General features: G+C 43.7%; 1 protein-coding gene and 1 long non-coding RNA gene across 2 annotated transcripts in view; one reads left to right on the top strand and one right to left on the bottom strand.

The window, feature by feature from the left end:
* Positions 1–1,956: 1,956 nt before the first annotated feature.
* On the bottom strand, positions 1,957–8,044 carry LOC129698756 (uncharacterized). Its single transcript, XR_008723719.1, has 3 exons — positions 7,938–8,044; positions 3,579–3,627; positions 1,957–2,305 (listed from the first exon to the last, which is right to left on the bottom strand). It is a non-coding gene; the product is annotated as an uncharacterized LOC129698756 (long non-coding RNA).
* LOC129698755 (cytoplasmic dynein 1 intermediate chain 2-like) overlaps positions 7,991–22,823 on the top strand; it is a 74,677-nt gene continuing 59,844 nt past the window's right edge. The window contains exon 1 of the mRNA XM_055637989.1: positions 7,991–8,127. The gene's annotated coding sequence lies outside the window, so the exon portion shown is untranslated. The remainder of the gene's footprint in view (positions 8,128–22,823) is intronic.

Raw genomic sequence — 22,823 nt, 5'->3', positions numbered from 1 at the left:
TAATGATAGGATCTGCAGGGGGTTGATGAGCACGTGGAGACAAAAAAAGAGATTAATGTAGAATTAATGTAAATGGGTGGTTGATGGTCAGCATGAATTCAAAGGGCCAAAGGGCCTGTTTCTCTACTTTATTACTCTAATTATTGATGACATCGAATCAACCATAACCTATCAATGACATATATTATGTCCTTGCCGATGGTTGTGCAGCAGGAAGAAGAGGGAAAACAGGGAGAGCAAGAAAGAGTTGTAGCACAAGTCTCAGTAGCATCTCCAAAGCTCAGATAATAAGAGAGCAACAGTTGCTTAGCAATAGTTAGAAACCTTTATTCTACACAGTGACCACACAGTGACCATCCTGAATAGGAGAAGGTTTAATCAGTTCTCTGTCAATGAATCCCAGCCATATACATATTGCTGTGTTACCATTGACAACAAACTTACTTGGACCAAATACAAAGTAATTGCAGCTGTGCAAACAGACCTTGTAATTCACAGTAGATGGGAGGAGTAATTTGACCCATTGCGTCTACACCAGCTCCCAGTATAGCAATCATGTCAGTATCATTCCTTCATTCTTTCCACTCTTTACTCTTGGGCCTGCAAATTATTCTTTGCCAAGTGCCTATCCTGGTCCCTTTTGAAGGCCTGTGTTTTATCCACAACTCCGACAGGCAATGGATTCCAAATATTAACCATCTCGAGAAAATCTGTCACAAGAGGCACATGACAATTACTTTATTGTTTAAGAAGGAACTGCAGATGCTGGAAAAATAGAAGGTAGACAAAAATGCTGGAGAAACTCAGCGGGTGAGGCAGCATCTATGGAGCGAAGGAATAAAGTCATGACTTTATTGTGATCAGTTCTGTGAGGAAGAATATTGAGAAGATTAAAAGGGGGGAAAACAGCACCAAAACGTTCTCTGCCTCACTATGAAAATACTTAATGATTCAGCCTCACACCTTTCTGCACAGATCGTGAAAATCTATTTCCTCTGGAGAGGAGACCCAGGTCAAAAGAATGGAGCTAGGAATTACTTCTTCACAAAATGAGTTGTGAAAATCTGAAACCTTTTCCCCAAGAAACCTTTCAAGGCTAGATTGATATAATAGATATAATAAGGAATACTCGCATATTTATATTCCATTCATTTTTTGAAGTTTCTCCAAAATAGTGGACCCTCCAGCTCTAAACCATGTTTAATTAATGAGCTTCCATTGGGTTAGTGAGATTACCCCAACTTCATGGTATATTGTCCTTCGAGGAGAAAATGTAAGAGAAATACTTTCAAACCACATACCAAGGCAGGCTGTGAAAAGAGAGAGTGGAAAAAGTAGATAAATAAGAATATAATTGGATCTATTTTTATAGGCAATGTAAATGGGAATTATGCCTTCTTTGCTTCCTGACATTATTGCGTAGTTAGTAAAAGCAGTGCTCCATGATGTGTGTATAATGAAATGCACACACGGGGTATTACTCACTAGCTTCCTGCTGCCTAGTGAAGTCTTAATGATTAAAAACAGCTGTCAAGATAATAAGCTCTCTTCAGTCATAGATAGGTGAATTTTGGATTTGGTTGAGTGATATAACTCTTATCAGGATCTTAAACACCATTAAAACCCAAGGACAAAATCCAGACTCGTTTCAATAGGGAAATGAGAACTGAGGTATTGCTGGATCTTCTCTCATTTGGTTTTGGCATTCAAATAAACAAATCATTAAAAGCAGTAACATACATTAAAAGCAATAACATACATTTTTTTTTAAAGCATTTGGGTTTCTGTTTTATAAATGCCATTGGGTAAGTTTAGCATCCAAAAATGAGTAAAATCGCTTTATTATTCATGTTAAAATAATTTAACCTCTTGGGATGTGATTCTAACACGTCCACTTAATCTTTCAATGAAGACTGTTGGGAATTTACATATTTTAATGAGGTCAGAAGCCAATAATTTAAAATGCTTTAGTCAAGTTTATTGTCAAATACAGAGGTGAGGTGAGATTCAGGTACAATTAAAATTGCAGCAGCAAAGGCACAGAGCCTCAGACAAACTCATAAAAACAAATTACACATAAATTACAAGTAAAATTTCCGAAGAGAGAAAAAAAGCTTTATAGGTTTGTGATCTTTTAGTTTTGCCGGGACTTGGTCTTCCTGGTGGGACATAGGAGCAGGAAGTGCTTCAGGAAGGAGGCAAAGTTCTCTCCAGCTTCATGCTTGCTACCAGCAGAATGCCCGCCCCACACCACTCCATCACCCAGGAAGATACGAATTCCCTTTCTGCCAGAGCATCCCAAGACCTGGAGATACAAGGAACTGTAGATGCTGGTTTACAAAACACAACAAGGTACTGGAGTAACTCAGCAGGTCAGGCAGCACCTTATCATAGACATTTTTGCCTAAAACATTGGTGAAGACAGTAACCTTAATCACGTTTGAACAATATTTGGTTGTGTACTTGACCCACGGGACAATGACCCACAGGACAATACCCTGACCCACAGGACAATGGCATTAATGTTGGCAGGTTATTTAATTGCAGTGTTATGAGAGTCTAATTCATCTCCAGTTGATTGGCAGGTGGCTGTTTAGGTTATTATTGTCGGGTACTGAGGTACAGTAAAAACTTTTTTTGCATGCTATCTAAACAGATCAGACAAAGCGGAAGATAGAGTGCAGAATATATTTTGCAGCATTGTAGCACATTAGTATTAGTTCCGTAGACAAAGTCCTATATCCTAAAGGGGGTTGAGGTGAATCAGACAGTACCCCAGCTATGGATGGATCGTTCAGAAGCCTGATAACAGAGGGGAAGAAGCTGTTCCTGAATTGGGGTGGTACGCGCTTTCAGGCTTCTGTACCTTCTGCAGGATGGGAGCAGGGAGAAGGAGGAATGACGTGATGTGGGGCAAAGATTATAGAGCGGAGCAAAGAGACGGGATCAACAAGGATCCACTTCTCTGCGGGCCATACGAGATGTAGAGGTAAAGGCAGAGTTTTTAAAGATGTCTGAACACCCGTGTTGAAGAAGATTTATCATGGTGGCAATTATTTGTAGCATGCAATGGGATTTTCTGCCTTTGGATCTCCTGCTTAAGTTTCGAAGTCACAAAAAGGTTTAGGGTTATTATTGTCACGTGTGTACCACAGTAAGTGAAAAGCCTAATCTAGCCATGAATACAATCAAGCCAAACTCCATTTCTATTATCTAGATCACTTGAGATACACGAGTCTCCAGGTAAAAACATAATTATTTTTCTGTTTGGACCCAGTGAGTGTCAGAGTTGGTGTACATTAGATATGAGTACAGTGTCTTTGTGCCACCAATGAGTAAAAGGATGAATTTTGAAGAAAAGGAAGAATTTCCATCAGGACTTACAGTCATTGTAATCCCTCTGTTAGTAATGTGAGAAATTAATGGCATGAATTAGAATTAGGAAAACAAAAATTAAGGTTATCACCGTGCATGTATTTGTTTTAAATTAGCTCCTGTAATCAATCTAACACGAGTGAGAATTCTGGTATCAGATGGCTTTTAAGTCCAAATTTCTTGCTGCTGATATAAAAACTTACCATATATTTGGCCATACCAGTTTTTCCAGGGCTACCCTCTGTGCCATTTCTGCAATGAGGGAATCAGAGTATTTGAGTGGGTCAGATCAATGGATAAAAAAACATTTGTTTATATTGACAATGAGAAAGGCATAACATTTAGCAATGTTACAAATTTTTGAGATTTTAAAAATCAAGTCTGCAATTTATCCCATCAGATAAAGCACAAAAAGAAGTTTAATTTGACACCTAATTCACTTTCATATCTTCAGTATTGAAAAAGTTATGGCCATTTTCATACTCGGAAATTAGCATCTTGTTCCCTATTGATTTTCCATTGACTTAACACAAAAGCTGTGAACAAGAACAGTCAAAAGTCCATAACTTTATTAAAAATTAAGAGAACTGAAATAAATTTTCAGTTATTATAGATTGAAGCATTCTGAAACAAATATTAAACAATCTTACTTGGATGACCTGAAATTAAAGCATATAATTAGTTAGTTACCCAATTGTAGCTAATTCCAAAATTCAATTACTAGATCTAAACATCTATCCATTTCTTAAGGAAAGATTAACATTTTTAAATAGCCTAAGTGTCCAAAGAACATTCACACAAGAATTCACAATAAAACATGATGTTTAAATCTCATTGACATTAATTTATAGGCCAAATGGAAGGGATTTAGTGTTCATTTGCTCTAAATTAATGGCCATTTAAATCAGCTTGCGAGTGGAATGCGCTGGTTTGGAACACTGCCATTGCGGTGAATTTGAAGCCCATATGGCATGAAAAATACTGTGGGATTGAATGGGCCCCCAAGTCAGCTACTCGCAACATAAAATTTTGTATAAAGGGATCTTAAGAAGCCCTTTTTAATGTAAAAATAAACAACCTATCTTGCCTTGTCCCCTACATGAGATCCGTCCCGTTGTCGGGGTTCACGGCTTTAGAGGATGATTTTTAATCTACTATAACAATTAAATAACCCAATTCAGTTTAAAAATACCTGCAGCGAACAAGTTTCGCAACGATTTTTCGTCAGCAACTAAGTAGGCTGAACAACATTGATTTCAACAGCCTCGAGAAAATCGTGTTTTAAACCCGCCCCCCTCTTGAAGGCGCCAAAGTCGCGCACACGGGCAGCGGCAGAACTGCAGCGCTGCTGAAGGTAAGTTTTGCAACATACCTATAACATTGGCTTCAGTGTTATTTGTAAGCAATGTTGGTAACATTTAAGTAGATGATTGAGTGGGATGGAGCATTATGGCGGAGGTGTTGATGGAGGAAGGTGTACACCTTGCCCAATCTGATGGAGCATAATCCACTTCCAGCAATAAATAAAAACATTTCTTTCTAGTCATAGCGGTTTTTATATGGTAGTCAGGGCAGGATGTGGGAGATAAAGGAAACTTCCAATGTGACTATGGCTGTGGGAAGTACATCCAGCTGCAACTCCTGACTGACCACACCCGGTGGCTGGAGCTGCAGGTGAACTCATCCAGGAAGATCCATGAAGCTGAGAGCATCATAGATAGGAGCTTTAGTGAGCACCAGGTGGTGTAGTGTGGTGTAGTGAGTAGTGTAGGAAGAAACTGAAAATGCTGGTTTATACCAAAAATAGACACAAAATGTTGGAGTAACTCAGCTGGACAGGCAACATCTCTGAAGAGAAGGAATGGGTGACGTTTTGGGTCGAGACCCTCCTTCAGACTGAGAGTGAGGGGAGAGGCAGACAATATGGAGGAGTAAGGTGTGAAAACACAGATGGAAAATGAAACTAGTCGGAGAACAAGCTTGGGAGAGGGAAAGCAATGGTTGCTTGAAGATAGAGAAGTCAAAACTCATACCGCTGGGTTATAAGCTGCCCAAGCGAACTATGAGGTGCTGTTCCTCCAATTTACATTGTGCCTCACTCTAACAGTGGAGACGGCCCAGGCCAGAAAGGTCAGTATGGAAATGTGAGAGGGAGTTAAAGTGTTTAGCAGCCGGGAGATCACGTAGGCCTAGGCGGACAGGTAGAGTGCAGGATTCGCCAGTGGCCATTTGCCTCACAAACAAGTATCCCATTTTAGATACAGATGGGTGGACTTGACTTTTTAGAGGAGAGCACCAGCAGTCAGCCAGCTCTGAAGCATAGAAACATAGAAATTAGGTGCAGGAGTAGGCCATTCGGCCCTTCGAGCCTGCACCGCCATTCAATATGATCATGGCTGATCATCCAACTCAGTATCCCATACCTGCCTTCTCTCCATACCCTCTGATCCCCTTGGCCACAAGGGCCACATCTAACTCCCTCTTAAATATAGCCAATGAACTGGCCTCAACTACCCTCTGTGGCAGAGAGTTCCAGAGATTCACCACTCTCTGTGTGAAAAAAGTTCTCCTCATCTCGGTTTTAAAGGATTTCCCCCTTATCCTTAAGCTGTGACCCCTTGTCCTGGACTTCCCCAACATCGGGAACAATCTTCCTGCATCTAGCCTGTCCAGCCCCTTAAGAATTTTGTAAGTTTCTATAAGATCCCCTCTCAATCTCCTAAATTCTAGAGAGTATAAACCAAGTCTATCCAGTCTTTCTTCATAAGACAGTCCTGACATCCCAGGAATCAGTCTGGTGAACCTTCTCTGCACTCCCTCTATGGCAATAATGTCCTTCCTCAGATTTGGAGACCAAAACTGCACGCAATACTCCAGGTGTGGTCTCACCAAGACACCAAGCATAGCAGGGGAGGGTTAAGGTAAGAACAGCTGTAGTGATAGGAGACTGAGTAATCAGGGGTAGGGATTCTGTGGCTGTGAGCAAGACTCTAGCATTGCTTATTGCCTCTTGGATACCAGAGGCAAGGGTTTCTCTGAGTGACTACACAATATTCTCAAGACCTTTGCGAAGTCAGAGGTCATTGCACACTTTGGTACCAACAACATAGGTAGGGAAAGGAACGAGGTACTGCAGAGCGAATACAGGGAATTAGGGAGGTTTAAAAAGCTGGACCTCTGCATTACTCCCAGGGTCTTGTGCAGGTGAAGTTAGGAATAGTAGGGACCAACACATGAGCACTAGAAACGAGACAATATTAGATGTGCCAAATAGATGGTCTCCTCTTGAGATTCCTTCCACAGAACCTACTCTTCAGCTAAATTTTTAATTTAGTTTAGTTTGGTTTATTGTCAAGTGTAAAGCTTTTGTTGCATGCTAACCAGTCAGCGGAAAGATTATACAGGATTACAATCGATTCATTCGCAGTGTACAGATAGTGCAGGTTTAAAAGAGTGGAGTGATTGTAATGCGTGATTGCAGATCCACTTATGGGACCAGCACGCAGAGGCATGGCCACCATCTTGTAATTATTCTGGACCCTGGAAATTTGATTCACTCCACAAAGAAGTGGCTAAGCACAGGGGATGCAGCAAAGGCAACATTGAAAATGTAGTACTGGAGTAATACACTTCAGAACTAGCTGAGCCTCTGGCTGTATAGTTACAAACAAGGATTTTGCACACACTTTGTTTCCATTCAGATGTCTATCTTGATCCTATCTTGATCAAGTTTAGACAATAAGTATTAGCAGCAGTGACTCGATAGGGGTAGGGTGGGCCCACAGTGGGTGCTGGAAGTAGGATAGGCCCACACAGTGGATGCTGGAGGTAGGATAGGCCCACAGTGGGTGCTGGAGGTAGGATAGGCCCACAGTGGGTGCTGGAGGTAGGATAGGCCCACAGTGGGTGCTGGAGGTAGGATAGGCCCACAGTGGGTGCTGGAGGTAGGATAGGCCCACAGTGGGTGCTGGAGGTAGGATAGGCCCACAGTGGATGCTGGAGGTAGGATAGGCCCACAGTGGGTACTGGGGGTAGGATAGGCCCACAGTGGGTACTGGGGGTAGGATAGGCCCACAGTGGGTACTGGGGGTAGGGTAGGCCCACAGTGGGTGCTGGAGGTAGGATAGGTCCACAGTGGGTGCTGGAGGTAGGATAGGCCCACAGTGGGTACTGGGGGTAGGATAGGCCCACAGTGGGTACTGGGGGTAGGGTAGGCCCACAGTGGGTGCTGGAGGTAGGATAGGTCCACAGTGGGTGCTGGAGGTAGGATAGGTCCACAGTGGGTACTGGGGGTAGGATAGGCCCACACAGTGGGTGCTGGAGGTAGGGTAGACCCACAGTGGGTGCTGGAGGTAGGATAGGCCCACTGGGGGTCGATGGGCCCACTGAGAACAAGGAGGGACCTGTCGTGGAGAACGAAGGACTATTGGGACTACACTGACTGAAGACTTTGCCACCTTGTCGGCACACTATACACTTTGCATATTTTGTGTATGGTATGGAAAACAAAGTATTTCACTGCGATATGTCACATGTGATAATAAATGATCATTCATTCATACTATCTTGGTGAATTTGTCTTTGTTCCTTGTCCATCTGTGGCTGGGCCAGGCCGCTGGGCTCCTCCTCCTCCTCCTCCTCCTCCTCTCGCCGTCAGCTGGGCGGAAGTGGAGCGCCGAGCGGAGGGGAGGGCGGCTCCATCTTGTGCGAGTCGGGAGCGGCGGCCGGAGGAGGAGGAGTGTCGGCGCTCAGGTCAGTCAGGTCGCCGCTAGCAACTTAGATTAAAGTCGCCACGAGACCCTTGTAGCCGTGGGCTGTTTGGCGGAGGGGCGAGGCGAGGCCCGGCCTGGCGGCGAGTGCGACCTCGGCCGCCGCTGCTCAGTCTCAGCTGGTCGGGATGGGGCGAGCAGGCCGTCGTTCCCCTCAACCACCAGCCTTCTCTGCAAAACTAACACCGCTTTAGGGTCCTGTGCACGTTATTGGAAACATTTTATCTTAACAAGAACTGTCCCGGAGTGAGCAGTTGTTTCTTGCATTTCACAGCATTATACGGTGGTAATTCTAACGTTGTAAATCTTATACCCGCAACAGACAGCCTTGGCCTTTGAGGAAGGGTCTCGACCCGAAACGTCACCCATTCCTTCTCTCCAGAGGTGCTGCTTGTCCCGCAGTTACTCCAGCTTTTGGTATCTATCTTCGGTTTAAACCAGCATCTGCAGTTCCTTCTACACAGCTTGGCCTTTATGCTGCCTCCAGATGTTCAGGCGGTTCGGTTCTGTTCCGTTCCGTTCCGTGTGATTTGTGTGGGATGGCAAATGAGTAACCAGAGCAAGAGTAGGGAACGATTTACATTGGGACCTGAGGGGCAGGTCTTTTGACACGCTTTTAAGTATATAGAACGAAATGTCATAGGATAGACAGAAAATGCTGGAGTACTTCAGCGGAATAGGCAGCATCTCTGGAGAGAAGGAATGGATGATGTTTTAGGTTGAGAACCTTCTTCAGACTAGTCAAGGGAACGGGAAACGAGAGATATAGACAGTGATGTAGAGAGACATAGAATGAATGAATAAAAGATATACAAAAAAAGTGACAATCATAAAGAAGACAAGCTATTGTTAGGTGAAAATGGGAACCTGGTGTGACTTGGGTGGGGGACAGATGAAGAGAGAGGGAGTGCAGGGGTTACTTGAAGTTAGAGGAATCAATATTCATACCACTGGGTTGTAAGTGGAAATATGAGATGCTGTTCCTCTAATTTGCAATTAGCCTCACTCTGACAATGGGGGAGACCGTGGGCAGAAAGGTCAGTGTGGAAATGGGAAGGAGAATTTAAGTGTTTAGCAATAGGGAGACCAGGTAGGTTCAGGCGAACTGAGTAAAGATGTTCAGCGAAACGATTGCCCAGTTTGTTTGGTTTCGCCGATGTACAAGAGTCTACATCTTGAACAACAGATACAGTAGATAGAGTCATATAGTGTGGAAACAGGTCCTTCGGCCCAACTTGCACACACCGGCCAACATGTCCTAGCTATACAAGTCCCACCTGCCTGTGCTTGGTCCATATCCTTCCAAACCTGCCCTATCCATGTATTGGATGAGATTGGAGGAGTTCCAAGTGATCCTCTGCCTAACCTGAAAGGACTATTGGGGTACACAAAATTGTTGGAGAAACTCAGCGGGTGCAGCAGCAGCTATGGAGCGAAGGAAATAGGCGACGTTTCGGGCCAAAACCCTTCTTCAGGACTATTGGGGTCCCTGGGCAGAGTTCACGAGGGAGGGAGGGAGGGGGGGGGGGGGGGGTGGTGGTTGGTTACAGGGACAGGAGATTGGTGTGGGTCTTTCATATTAATTTCCTTCATGAGGTAGTGCCTTCCTGAGTATTTGGCAAAATGTTGAATCCCCTCAAACGTATGAGGAAATAGAGTTTTTTTATTTTAATGGCATCAATGTCTGGAACAAGGACAGATCATCCAAGACGTGAATGTCCTGGGACTTGAAGCCGTGGACACTCTTCTGCCGTTCCTCCAGTGAAGACAGGTTCATAGACCCTCTTCTTTCCCTTCGTGAAGTCAACAACAGCTCCTTGATCTTGTTAACGTTGCGAGCAAGATTGCTTTTTGGACCCCATTCCACCAGATTATCAATGTCCCTCCTGTACTCTGACTCATTACCTGTTATTCATCCAACAATTTCTTTGAAATTTAAAAATGGTGTTGGGGCTGTGTCTGTATATGCAGTCATGGGTATAGCGAGAGAGTAGAATACTTGTGCATTCTCTCACCCTTTTACACTATTTACTATGCCCTCCTACACTTATTTTTATTCTACGTTGCCTTATCCAACTTCCCTTAAGTGCATCCAAGCTATTCACATTGACTACTCCACTCTCTAGTGAATTCTACTTTCTAATAATGGGTCTGTCCCACTTAGGCGATTTTTTGGGCGACTGCCGCAAAATTTTCAACACGTTGAAACATTTTCGGCGAAAATGTTTGCTGTCCTAGGTTGACGTAGGTGAATCCCATTAAAATTAGTCAACTCATTAGGCAGTCGCCTAAGTGGGACAAGCCCATAAGTACTCTAGGTTATTTTTGAAAAAAGTTGTCTTTATTTGGTTAGACCTTTGGGTCTAGTCTGTAATCATGGCTGCCCTGCCATTCATTAACACCATGAGTTTTTTTTAACCTCTGCCAATTTTCAGCATTATCTCCCTAACCTTTGATTCCCTTAATGTCCAGAAATCTGTGATTTGAATGAACAAGTGATTGATCCTTTACAGCTCTTTTGGGTAAAAAATGTCAATGGTTGTCTCTTTTAATCCTCTGAGTTAAAAGAGAATCTGCTCACTTGAATGGCCTATCCCTATTCTTAAACTGTGCCTCCTGATGCTACTAGGACCTGGGAAACATCTTCCCTGCATCTACTCTGTCAAGCTGTTTAAGTAGTTTGTATCTTTCGATGAGATTTACACTCCTAAACTTGTGAAAATGTAATCTCAGCCTATTTAATTTCTCATCATGGCAATCGTAGCAACCAAGGAAGAGTCCAATGAATCGTCACTGCATTCCCGCTTTAGGAATTACATATTTTCCTATGTCAGAGAGCAAAACTACTCCGTACTCCAGGTGTAGTCCTATCCAAGGCCCTATACAATTAAAATAGGAGTTCCTTACTCCAGCATTCAAATATACTCATAATAGATGCTAACATGATATTTACCAAGTGTACCCATTGCTTCTTCAACTATCTCATCAAAAGCAGAATTTTAAAAGTCTCTACAAGATCCTCGTACAAGCTCTACTTTTCCTTTCTAGTGAGAGAGTCATCAGACTATTGAATTTATTCTTACAGGTGCACAACCTTTTATCCGAAAGCCTTGGGACCAGACACTTGTCGGATTTCGGACATTTTCGGATTTCAGAATGGAAGATTTTTAGCGTAGATTAGGTAGGTAGCGCGGGCGGCTTGAAAAGTCTGGAGCAGCTGCCTCCTCCCCGGAGACCGGGAGAATCATTGCATAAATGTTAGTCACTTAGTTTGGAGGGATTTTATGTGGTGGTGGTGGTGTAGGGGTGAAGGGGGAAACTTTAATTCTTAGTCCCCTACCGACCTGGTCGGCGACTCCCAACCTCGCGGAGCTGGGGGCTCCGTCCGGCCGCGGGCGGCGCCGGTTGTAGCTCCGACCCCGGCAACTCTACCCCTGGCTGCGAGGCGCTCCAAATCCAGCGCGGCCCGCGGCCGGACGTCCCAGCTCCGAGAATGTCGGGAGTCGGCGGCGTCGCAGCGCTGGGATACCAGCGGGGAGCGAGCAATGCCTTACCGGGTCGCCGTGCAGCAAGCTCCGGAGCGCTGTGGCCGCCTTCTTCCAACATTCGCGGAGCGTCGCTGGATTTGGAGCCGCGGAACTGGGGGCTCCGTCCGGTTACTATGCCGCGGGCGGCGCCGGTTGGAGCTCCGACCCCTATGGCAACTCTACCCCTGGCTGCGCGGCTCCAAATCCAGCGACGCTCCGCTACTCCATGTTGTGTGTCGGCGGGTCCCACAGTGCTCCGGAGCTTGCCGCACGGCGACCAACGGTAAGGCATTGCCCGCACCCCGCTGGTATCCCCAGCGCTGCGACGCCGCCGACTCCCGACATTCGCGGAGCTGGGGCGTCCGGGACAAGCCCGCGGGCCGCGCTGGATTTGGAGCGCCTCGCAGCCAGGGGTAGAGTTGCCGGGGGGTCGGAGCTACAACTGGCGCCCTGCCCGCAGCCCCACCGGCCACAGCGCTGCGGAGCTTACTGCACGGCGACCCGGTAAGGCATTGACCGCTCCCCGCCTCTCCGACCAGGTAGGGGACTAAGAATTAAAGTTTACCCCTTTCACCCCCCTTCACGTAAAAGCCCTCCAAACTAACTGACTAACATTTAAGCAATGATTTACAGATGTTTAAGCGTCTCCCGGTCTCCAGGGAGGAGGCAGCCGCTACAGTAGTACAGACCTGGGTTGACCGTGGGTCGTTTTGGGTCAGGTTTGGCGCCAAACGCGAGCTTTGGTGCGCAGACGACATCTGGAAAAAATGGCCGGTTTTCGGAGCTTTTCGGTTTCTGGAACACCGGATAAAAGGTTGTGCACCTGTACTTACTTGGTATATCTTAGATTCATGATTACATAAGTACACAGAAATTAGACCCATATATAACATAAGATATTCAATATAGAAATGATGGTGATCATATTGTGTTTAAAGAATTCCAAAGGAGATCAATTGTTTAAATGGAAAATATCTACATGGAAAATGTGAGGCCGAAATTAACACTAAATTGAAGATATTACATTTTCTTTGACGATGATTGAAGCAAATTAATTGTTGGACTGTATTAAAGGATCAATAAAAAATGCCAATAATGTAACCATTTTGACATTTTACAAATTATTAATATTGTCACAATTAAACTAACTACCAAACTAAAGTATAAACAGGATTCTGCAGCAATAGAAGAAATACAGTAAGGGAGTAACCAGAGAAGATTAAAGAAAGGATGATCTGATTATGATTTGTCTGTTAGGCATTTTCCTACTGCAAAGGAAAGAAATTGAAGTGAGTGCTGTTTTCAGATTCTAAAGCAATCAAATAAAAGAAACAAATTATATCACTTCACTATTTATACCACTACATGCATGGTGGTGCAACGGGGGAGCCCTGCTTCAGATTGTTGGGGAATTAAAATTAAAAATACCGTATTTCCCGGCAATGAAGACGCTAATTTTTACCCAAAAATAAGGCACGAAAATTTACCTGGAGGCCGAAGGTTAGTTTGTTAGCCAAGAAAGATAGACTTGGTTATCCCTCAGTACAGCAACATCAAGAACGACGTTGTTGCACTTAGTGCTAGCCAGGTCTATCCCTCATTGCTGGCAGCTGATGGGAAGCGGCTGGGAAGCGGGACAGCGCCGCTGGGGGAGAGAATTCCTTTCACAGCGTGTGGGGAGTCTGGCCCGGGTCAGCACGGCCTCGGCTGCACAAAGTAGTAAACTTGGCTGGGCCGCCAGGGGTAAAGTTGCGGGGACGGCAGGAGCGTTGATATGGATGGGGGTTGGGGATCATGTCAGCAACACACTCACTGCTGCCGTGGCATTCCGGGTGCAGAGCCACCGCATTGTGGCCAGGGAAGGAAGTAGCTCAGGTGGCTGCGAGCAGCCGCCGGGACCAGACAGCGGAACCAGCCGCTACCTCAGCACCTTCTCCCGGCCCGCTCACCAGCCAGCCATGGTGTCCTTTGGCGCCGGCGCAAACGGTCGGGGTGGTGTTTGGCAGGTCGCTACTGGGCGGAAGGCTGGCTGGTTGGCGTCCCAGGCTCCCTCTACCTCTCCCCCTCCCCCTCCCCCTCTCCCTCTCTCTCAATTCAATTTCAATTTTTAATTTAAAAACTTTATTGGCATGATAAAAAAACATTGTTATATTGCCAAAGTATAAAACATGACATACATATTTAAAATGCATAAGTATAATTACAAGTATACAGTGCATGGTTAGATATGTCCCTGTACATAAACTCGCAATAGGCCTATAGCCCTTTATTGATTGCTACACGTTCTTGCAGCTGGAAGCAGTACAACACAATAGCAAGTTTAGCAATTCAATATTAATTTCTTAGTGTCAATGTCAATTAGTATGTGCGTACATATTGTGCATGTTGGTCATTCACCGTCTCTCAGGTTATGGCATGCTGTCACGTATTGTGCACCAAGATGTGCTGTATTTCCTTCGCCAAGGATTATTCTTAGTTTTGATGTATCATCTAGTTCTTTAAAATCAGGGGTTGCCACACTGAGTTTGTCAAAGTATGCTTTCCTTGTTTTGTCAATTTTTTTGCATTTTAGGAGGAAGTGCACCTCTGTTTCAACCTCATCTGTCAAACAGTGGCCGCATATTCTGTTTTCTCTTGGTTGCCAGAATCTCTTCTGTCTTCATTTTTCAACTGCCAAATAGTGGTCACTTAACCTGTATTTGGTGAGGGTCTGTCTGCTTTATGTCTCTAACAGTTGAGAGATAGTCTGCCAATTTATAATCTCTTTTTAGGGCACGGTAACATTCTAATCTGCTTTGGCTTTTGGTTTCTTTATCCCAATGTTCCAAATATGTTTCTTTACATTGTTTGATAATTTGGTTCACTCTAACTGATGATTGGGGGTCAGTATTGATCTGAGGCCGGTCAGGGTTTAACTGAATAGGGGTAGTTAGTCTCAGTACCAACTGACACAGGGAACTCTTTTCTGGGCTCCCCTCTTGTGTTTGAAGGGCCTTACACTTGAGGGTATCTGGGGGGCCCAACTCTCTCTCCCCCCTCCCCTCTCAGTCTCTGTCTCTCTCTCTCTCTCTCTCTCCCTCTCTCTCTCTCTCTCTCTCTCCCTCCCTCTGTTATGTGATGTCCCTGAGCCAGAACAGGAGTACGGAGGATGCCATCTCAACGGCACTTCACTTCGCCCTCTCCCACCTCTACAACAGAGACACTTACGTAAGAATGCTGTTCATCGATTACAGCTCAGCATTCAACACCATTATACCCTCTAAACTGATCACCAAACTCGGTGACCTGGGCATCGACCCCTCCCTCTGCAACTGGATACTGGACTTTCTAACCAACAGACCCCAGTCTGTTAGGTTAGACAAGCACGCCCCTTCAAACCTCACCCTGAACACCGGCGTTCCACAGGGCTGTGTGCTGAGCCCCCTCCTCTACTCCCTCTTCACCTACGACTGCACACCTGTACATGGTACTAACACCATCATCAAGTATGCAGATGATACAACGGTGATTGGCCTCATCAGCAACAACGATGAGTCGGCCTATAGGGAGGAGATCCAGCTCCTAGCAGCATGGTGCGCTGACAACAACCTGGCCCTTAACTCCAAGAAGACCAAGGAGCTCATTGTAGACTTCACAAACTCTAGGGGCGGCACGCACACCCCCATCCACATCAACGGGACGGAGGTGGAACGTGTTTCCAGTTTCGGGTTTCTGGGGGTCAACATCTCTTGGACCCACAATACCTTAACTCTGGTCAAGAAGGCTCACCAGCGTCTCTTCTACCTGAGGAGACTAAAGAAGGTCCATCTGTCTCCTCAGATTCTGGTGAACTTCTACCGCTGCACCATCGAGAGCATCCTTACCAACTGTATCACAGTATTTGAATGGCAACTGCTCTGTCTCTGACTGGAAAGCACTGCAGAGGGTGGTGAAAATTGCCCAACACATCACCGGTTCCTCACTCCCCTCCATTGAGTGTCCAAAGCAAGCGATGTCTGCGAAGGGCGCGCAGCATCATCAAGCACTGCTTTCACCCCAACCACAGACTGTTTACCCTCCTACCATCCGGGAGGCGCTACAGGTCTCTCTGTTGCCGGACCAGCAGGTCCAGGAACAGCTTCTTCCCTGCGGCTGTTACACTACTCAACACTGTACCTCGGTAATTACCAATCACACCCCCCGCACACTCCTTCCACTAGGAAAAAAATAATTGCACTACTATGACTATGCACGTAAATATATTTATTTATTGCTCATATTCTATGTCGCTCTTCTAGGGAGATGCTAACTGCATTTCGTTGTCTCTGTACTGTACACTGAACAATGACAATAAAATTTGAATCTGAATCTGAATCGGAAGTTTCCCCGCTGCATGAACCGCACAGCGCATTGTGGGACAGGCAAAGATGGAGGCTCCCCGGTCTTCATTGCCTCCTTGAAGGAGTTTCCCATCTTCCTTTCTACTGACTAAACCAAACCCTTCATCTTGTCCCGTCAGCCTTTTTTCAAAATTTAGCAACTCAAAATGGGAGTGCGTCTTTGACGCAGGTGCGTCTTCATTGCCGGGAAATAATATTTCAGTGAGTGGTCAGTTTATGAAGCGGATACCCAAGAAAGACTGTGGTAGCAGTTATAATTGATTAATTCAAATTTTAAAAAAGAGGTAAAATTGTAATAAACCCAATTTTTTCGGACAAAGTATAGAGATAAAATGAACTGCAATATAGTGCAAAATGTCAAGGAAATATTGACATATTTAAACCAATTGATCCTCTTAATGTTTTTCATGTATTCTGTCTGGGTTTGTTATAGACATTCAAAGAAAGGGATAATTACAATTACTTAAGATTTCTGCAATTGTGTGATTACCAGGATGATTGAAGATGTATTAGATGGACTCTGGTCTGTTTATTCCAGTTGTTTCTTTGTGGTCCTTTCATTTGCATTTGTGAAAGGTGCAGAAAAGCCTTGTCAAATGGAGCTCATTTTACAATGTTAAACAGTTACTTTCTTTACAAAATATGAATTCTGTTTTATAAATATCATGCTTAAAGAGTGATAAAAAATCTCCACTTGAATCTATGTTCATTTTTCTACATATGCACAAATTTATTCATACCAGCTCCAGAAACGTTGACAACAAAGAAGTAATTGACAGTCAATCTTAATGGATTATTATTTTTTAGAAATTATTTAAATTCTGACAATTGCAATTAGTGGTTGTAATTTTATTGAGGATGGATCATTAAAAGTGAAATATGGCAAAGATAAACTTACGGCAAGGTTTTGCTTTTGGTAGTGACATGGAACAATGTTTGTGAAATATCCATTACTGTACACATCGAATGATAAGATGAAAAATATCAATTTGTAATTTATTCATAAAGTAAAATTGTGCTTAATTAACCATGCTGGCATCACGATTGTTTTCATTATTTTAATTGAAAATGTTTGAAACATTGAGGGAATACCAAACCATTGAATAGCAAAGCTAGTGAAATAGAGTCTTAGAGCTATACAGCTTGAAAATAGGCCCTTCAGCCCATTGTCCATGCCGATCAAGTTGGCATTCCAAAGCATTTGCCTGTATTTGGCCCATGCCCCGCTAAACTTTTCCTATGCTTATGTTTGTCCAAAGTCTTTTGAAGTTGTAATTGTATCTGGTTCAATAGTTTCCTTTGTAGATTGTTACAGACCCGAATTACCCTCAGTGGAAAAGTGGTCCCCGAGGTCTCTCTAAAATCTTTTCCCTCTCATTGTTGGCCTATGCTCTCTGGTTTTTGGATCCTCTACCCTTGAAAAAAGACAGTTCGCTTTATCCATGCGACTTAAATTTTTGTAGACTTCAATAAGATCAAGACATGAATAGATAAGTGAATGAAACTTAACACAGAAAAGTAGGATCAATGGATTTTGTTAGTGGCAACATAAATGGTTATTTTAGATGGAATGCAAGAAGAGAGATATCTAAAGGTTTTTGAGGATGTGTGAACAATGTGCGGAGGCTGTTTAAGAAGGCAGATGGGTTCCAGACAGTGGACTTAGTAATAACTTATTAAAGGAAATTGGATCGGCAGCTACAAAATAAATAAATTGAAGGACTGTGGGGAAAGAGTCAGAGAGTGGGTCTAATTAGAAGGTTCTTTTAAACAATAGGCAAGTGCACAGAGGGCAAGGTTGCAGCCACCTGTGCTTCATTGCCCAATTATTATATTATATATGTCTCAATGATTTGGAAGTCATGTAGATTTATAAAACTTTAGTTTGGATGCATTTGGAGTATTATGTGTAGTTCTGGTCGCCCCATTAGAGGAATGATGTGGATGTTCTAGAAAAGGTGAGAAGGATTTACGAGGAAGATGCACAAATTAGAGATTATTAATCATAAGGAGAGGTTGGACAAACTTGCATAGTTTTCTCTGGAGCGTTGGAGGTTGAGAGACGACCTGATGAACATTTATAAACTTATGAGAAGCAAGGGCAGGATAGACAGTTGGAACCTTTTAAGGTCATGGTGGGAAAGTTTAAAGGAGATGTGCGGTCAAGTTTTTTAAACAGAGAGTGTAACATGCCTGGAATGTGCAGCCAGGGGTGATGGTCGAAGCAGATACATTTTGTTGCCGTTAAGGAGACTTTTAGATCGGCATATGGATATACAGGGAATGCAGGGATATGGATCGCAAGCAGGCAGAGGAGATTATTTTAACTTAGAATCATGTTCGACACAGACATTGTGAGCTGAAGGGTCTGTTCGTGTACTGCACTGTTCTATGTTAACCTTTTACCAGGGTGGAAATGTCAAATACTAGAAGGCATAGATAGCTACAAGAACAGAGGGGAAAAGTTTAAAGAAGATGTGCATGGCAAGTTTTATACAGAGTGGTATGTGCCTGCAATGCCAGGAGTAGTAGTTGAAACCATACAATAATGATATTTGAAAGACTTTTAGATACAAACATGAATATGCAGGGTATGAACCAATATGGATCACATCCAGGCAGAAGCGATTAGTTTAATATGACATCACATTCGGCATAGACATTGTGGTCTATGCTGACAATGGAATAGACAGGAAAAGACAAGTGCCTGTTCCTATAGTGCACTGTTCAATGTTGATGGACTTGTATATTTTGGCACATTAGACCTTTTGCTATACTCTTGACCTTAAAGCCATTTGTATTATATATTGCTGGACAAGGAAGATGATAATTTTTGGTGAAGAATAGGACGGTTGCAAAAATTAAGTGAACTGTGAGACCAACAAAATATCGCCATAACCAAATGTGATTTAAAGGATCGTGAGGAACAATAGAAGGGACAAGAAGGACAGTGAATCAGAGTTAGTGATTAGTATTAGTTAGAGCTAGATCACCCGATCATTAAATGACTAACATATTTACATATTATTACCACTAAACCTTTCACAAAGTACAATCATTCTGAATGTATATTCTTTTAATGACATCATTATTAGTATTATATTTTTTAAATCTTTCATACATTTACAAATCTCAGCCAGACATTATCCAGACCCATAGTCTTTGATGCATTTGGCGTTCTTGGCAGGGGAGAACTAAATTGGCTGAAGATTGTCTTCCATGGTGAATATTTCAGGATGTATGATACATCAACGCTAAAAATACGATTGATAATAGTGTCAGCTCAAGGTGAACATCACCTTAGACACAATAGACGCATCACCATAGACTCAAAATGCTGGAGTAACTCAGCGGGACAGGCAGCATCTCTGGAGAGAAAGAATGGGTGACGTTTCACGTCGAGACCCTTCTTCAAACTGATACTTCAGACAGACAGACTTCAGTCTGAAAAATGGTCTTGACCCGAAATGTCACCCATTCCTTCTCTCCAGAGATGCAGCCTGTCCCGCTGAGTTACTCCAGCATTTTGTGTCTATTGCGATTTAAACCAGCATCTGCAATTCTTTCCTACACATTACCTTTCATGGATTCCTTGATGCACTGTGCCATTAACCATTCATGGATTATGTTTACTAATCCTAAAAATTTTAAGTTATGTATGATGAAAAAACAAGGTCACATATTATGAAATAAAATCAAAAACTGCTAGAAACACTCAATAAATCAAGCAGTATGTGCGGAAATAGTTAACATCAGATCAGATAGGACAAAAGATATATCTGTGATGGGTTGAGATTAAATCAAATGTGTAAAACTGGGCACATTTGATTGTGGTTCTTTGTTTGTGTTATATATTGGTCGTACCAGCAAGGTGGAACATTTTCAGCAGCTCAGGCAAACCTACTGACTCCCACAGCTATCGACACCACACTTCTTTCCACCCTGGTTCCTGTAAAGACTCTGTCCCCGACTCCCAATTCCTCAGTCCACGCCGCATCTGCGCCCAAGATGAAGTGTTCCTTACCAGGACATCTGAGGTGTCTTAATTCTTTAGGGAACGGGGTTACCCCTCCTCCATCATAGATGACGCCCTCACTAGGGTCTCCTCGATATCCCACAGCTACTCTTGCTTCCTCTCCCCCAGTCGCAACGGGGACAGTCCTCCTCGTCCTCACCTTTCACTCAAACGCTTTAACTTCCCCTCCCATTCCCACACTGTCCTTTCTGTCCCAGGCTTCCTCCATTGTCAGGGTGTTGCCCACCGCAAATTGGAGGAACAACACCTCATATTTCGCTTGTGTAGCTTACACCACAGCAGTATGATTATTGACTTCTCTAACTTCAAGTAACCCTTGCTTTCCCTCTCTTTCCATCCCCTGCCCCTTTTCCCAGTTCTCCGACCAGTCTGTCCTCAGTTTCATGTTATCCCTGTTTGCTTTGTTGTTAACTTCTAGCTAACAATGATCTATTCTACTTTTTCCTTGATCTCTGTCCCCTTTGTCTCATTTTCACACCTTACACTTCCTTATCTCTATCGCCCTCTCCCCTGACTTAGTCTGAAGAAGGCTCTCGATCCGAAATGTCACCTATTTCTTCTATCCAGAGATGCTGCCTGTCGCGCTGAGTTACTACAGCATTTTGTGTCCATCTTCAGTTTAAACCAGCATCTGCTGTTCCTTCCAACACAAACAGGCTTTCTTGTTCTCTTGTTTCTTATGACCCTTATCATTAGACCATTGAATTATGTGGACATTTGGGGAAAGCTAGCCTAGTTTTAAAAGAATTTTGAGCATTTCCCTCTTTGAGGTATGTGGAATAGAATTCTGTGATTATAAATATGATATCAAATTTTAAGTTAAATTGTCACAGCAGGAGACTAATTCAAACCGACATGGAAAATTTGCCATTGTTGTCAAGATTTTGCATGCAGAGAGTAATGGATATTTGGAAAGAAATTCCAGGTGCTATAGTGGGAATAAATGAAATCATTTATTAAATAGTAGAATGTTCACATAGTGACTATGGATTTTTATGGATGAGTGAGTAAGACTTGAATGGATTCTCTCATCAATATTTGTTTTATAAAAGTGAATATAAAATATGCAAGTTAGTGTTTAACATAAGAGTAGGTTTTATCAGAAATGCATGTGTTACTGATATCAGCGTAGAAAAGTAAAGTTAGATGGAACTCTTAAAGATGGTGGAGTCAAGGGATATGGGGAGAATGCAGGAACGAGGTGCTGATTGTGGATGATCAGTCATGATCACATTGAATGGCGGTGCTGGCTCAAATGGCCTACTTGCACCTAAACCTTGATTGTCTAAAATATAATCAATGATATCCTTCTACAAAGGCTCCTTAAAGTGATATACGTTTCAGAGAATTGGTAATTTGTATTAGAATTTGACGCTTTTATTATGGAGCTGGTGCTTACAAGCTTGACATCAATCTACCATATCTATCTATCTATCTATCTATCTATCTATCTATCTATCTATCTATCTATCTATCTATCTTGTATCTTCTATCTATCTATTATATTATATCTATAAAACTCTGGGGCCATCCGACCGACTGCTGTCCGGCGCCCTTCCTGCCTTTCGATTCGTGCCCGATACTCGCAGATGTCCAATCGGAATGGCCGATGCTCGCAGATGTCCAATCGGAATGGATTCATTTGCATGTACGGCTGCCGGCTGCATTTCTTCCTTTGATTCATTGCCACACCCAATCCACACCCAATCCAGACGCTCAATCTCCGAGATATTTTCCATTTCGGTAGAGATTTTGCTTTTCTTTCTAAGTATTCGCTCCTCATTACATTTCGTCGTGTTGAAGTACACGTTTTTAATCAAATCCTTCTCCCCCCCCCCCCCTCCACACCCAAGTATTTCAAAATTAACTGGCTTCTCCATTTACATGTCAGCTTCCAACACACTTCGAAACAAAGTTGCAAGACAGGAACATTCTGAACCTTTCACTGCTGCAGCAGGCAGGGGAGGTGCCATTGGATTTTTTTTTAAATCCACTGCTGAGGGAGGCAGGGCAGTGCTGGAATCTTACTTTTGGGAACGGCTTCAGTTCCATTGGAGGAGACGGGTGCATGGTGGAATATTGGGTTGGGGGATCACACCATTGGGGGAGCAATGGGTCTGCACTTGGTCTAGTTAATATATAAAACTCTCGTGCCATCCGACCGGCTGCCGTCCGCCTGCCTTTCTGCCTTTTGATTTGTTGACGGCTGCTCCTTCCTATCAGCTTCCAACACACTTCGAAACAAAGTTGCAAGACAGGAACACTTTGAACTTTTCACTGTTGCAGCAGGCAGGGGAGGTGCAATTGGAATTTTTTTTAAATCCACTGCTGAGGGAGGCAGGGGAGTGCTGGAATCTTACATTTGGGAACGGCTTCACTTCCATTGGAGGAGACGGGTGCATGGTGGAATATTGGGTTGTTTTTCTGTCACTCCTTAACATTGTTACTGCTTCAACAATTCTATGTAAATGGAAGATGTCTCTAAGTATAAAGGGCCTGTCCCACCAGCATACGATTGCATGCGTCTAGCGCGACCAAATGTGGTGGCTTGAGGCGTACGGCCTCGTGGGGCTGGTCCCACTTGCAACCGCAGAGCCGTCTGGAGTTGTGCGGGGCTGGTCCCGACATCATACTCACCAATCAGCTGGGCAGGAGGTGGGCCGACTGAATTTGGACGTCGCACGGCGTCGGGCAGTTACGTCATCATGTAACGGCACGCCGGTCGGTGACATCTGTT

This window comes from Leucoraja erinacea, chromosome 7, assembly GCF_028641065.1.
Source record: "Leucoraja erinacea ecotype New England chromosome 7, Leri_hhj_1, whole genome shotgun sequence".
Classification (NCBI taxonomy): Eukaryota; Metazoa; Chordata; class Chondrichthyes; order Rajiformes; family Rajidae; genus Leucoraja; species Leucoraja erinaceus.
The sequence above is the reverse complement of the archived record's forward strand: the minus strand, read 5'-3'. Positions and strand labels throughout refer to the sequence as shown.